This window comes from Numida meleagris, unplaced genomic scaffold, assembly GCF_002078875.1.
Source record: "Numida meleagris isolate 19003 breed g44 Domestic line unplaced genomic scaffold, NumMel1.0 unplaced_Scaffold999, whole genome shotgun sequence".
NCBI lineage: Eukaryota > Metazoa > Chordata > Aves > Galliformes > Numididae > Numida > Numida meleagris.
In genome coordinates, this window is record NW_018365214.1 from 1 (window position 1) to 2,078 (window position 2,078).

A 2,078-nucleotide genomic window follows, 5' to 3' on the forward strand; every position below is an offset into this window, starting at 1 on the left:
TCACCTCATGCAAGCAAAAGAGGTTCATCCCAAAGAGGAGGAAATCAGGCAAAAATGCCACAAGTCCTGCATGAATGGAGAAAGGGTCCAACCCGAATATAAAACAGAAGCCTAAAGAAAGTGGAAAGAAGAGGAGGAAACCTGGCAACAATACAGAGATTGTATCGGCATATACTTGCCTGGACAAATTCAGGAAAGCTAGAGCTCAAAAGCTATAGAATCTGCCCAGACATGTCAAAGACAATAAGGGCTTCTAGAAAAAAATGCATGGCAAAAGGAAAGACAGGGAGACTGTGGGTCCACAGCTGAATGGGACAGGGTACCTGGGGAGACAAAAGATGGAAAGGGTTGTGATACTCAGTTCCTGCCTGACCTCACTCCTTTCCTGCCCGCCTGGTCTGCATGGAATTCTGAGTGTCAGAGATTGGCAGAAAAATTTAGCACAAGGCGGATGTACCTGTGGTGAAAGAAGAAGTGATCAGGGTCAAGCAAACAGTATGTACAGGATCTCGAGTTGGAAAGGAATCATGAGAGTGACAGAATCATGCAACAGCTTGGACTGGAAGGGACCTTAAAGCCCATCAAGTTCCAACCTTCTTGTCATTGTCAGGGCACCGTGCAACCTTATCTTGAACATGGGGCATCCACATCTTCTCTGGGCAATCTGTTCTATTGACTCACAACCTGATGTTAGGAATGCTAGCAATTTCTTCCAAACATCAAATGTAACTTTCTCCTTTAGTTTATAACCATTTCCCCTTGTTCTGTCACTATCAAACTCTGTAAAAAGTGAGTTTCCATTTTTTTTACATGTACAGGACCATGTCCAGAAGATGGAGGGAGGGCATTATCCATAATATTGCTTTCAGATTTCAGATTCCCCAAACAATAATAATGTCAGCAAGTTGGAACAGATTCTGGGAGGTAGACTCAAGATGCTCAGGGCTGGAGCCCTTCTCGGTGAGGAGAGGCTGAGGGAGCTGGGCTTGTCCAGTCTGGGGATGGGAAAGCTAACAGGGATCTCATTGCAGCCTGCCAGAACCTATAAGAAGATGATGTAGAGGACAGAGACAGGCTTTTCCCCATAGTGCATGTTGGGAGAAAAAAGATATCATTTGAAGGTGAGAGAGGAGAGGTTCAGCCGGCACAGAAGACAAAAACCTTTTTCACCATGAGCTAAGGTAAGAACTGGGACAGGTCAGCCAACAAACTCTACAATCTGCACCCAGTCAGATTTTCAAAGTCCAACAGGATGAAACCTTGAACACTCTGTTTCTGACGGGTTGGTCAGCAGACATTCCCTGAGTTCCTTCCCATTCTGGATTACCCTGTGATCCTATAACTTCTGGGTCTATTGCTGATGGGAAGAGAGCAGTTGTTCAGGGGGCACAGAAAATGCTGTGGTGCATCTGATCATCAGAAAAATGATTTGAACAAATATAGAGATTTATATCCCCGTGTGATGCATTCAGTGCAAAGACTGTGGGATATTGTAGACAGTCTAGGCAGGGAGAGGCTGGGGGGGGGGTGTTCTAGACAGAATGGAAGTCCAAATAGATCTTTGTTTTGAAGCTGTAGGCATGACAGATGTTATTTCATGTCACTACAAATGGAATAAAGAATTGAAGAGAAAGATTGAAATCAAAGAAAATGTGTCAACATACCTTTCAGGTTCTAAAATGCTTTGGAGACTTGTTTCTTTCCTCACTGACAGTGCTAGTCTTTGAGGAGGTTTATTTTGTCAGTGTTTTCCAGAACTGTTGTTGGAGGACACAAATCTATTCGGATACTGGGACAGAAATCTACTACCCCTGCTTGGCCTCACCTCTGCATTTGATCTCCCTCACCCTGCAGTTGTATTCAGCTCTCCTGAATAAATGGCCATGGCTGAGCATGTTTTTGGCAGCCGATGTGGACATGTGCCCTTCCCACTGCTCTCCAGATTTCCCCCTCCCTTTGCTCTCCATTCATTCAGATACCTCCCAGCTATCTGGCTGCTCTATGATCTTCAAGGAGTTAGAAACGTGATCCATCTCATAAGTCGAATGAACTCTACAGTCAACTTCTTAATTGTGTTT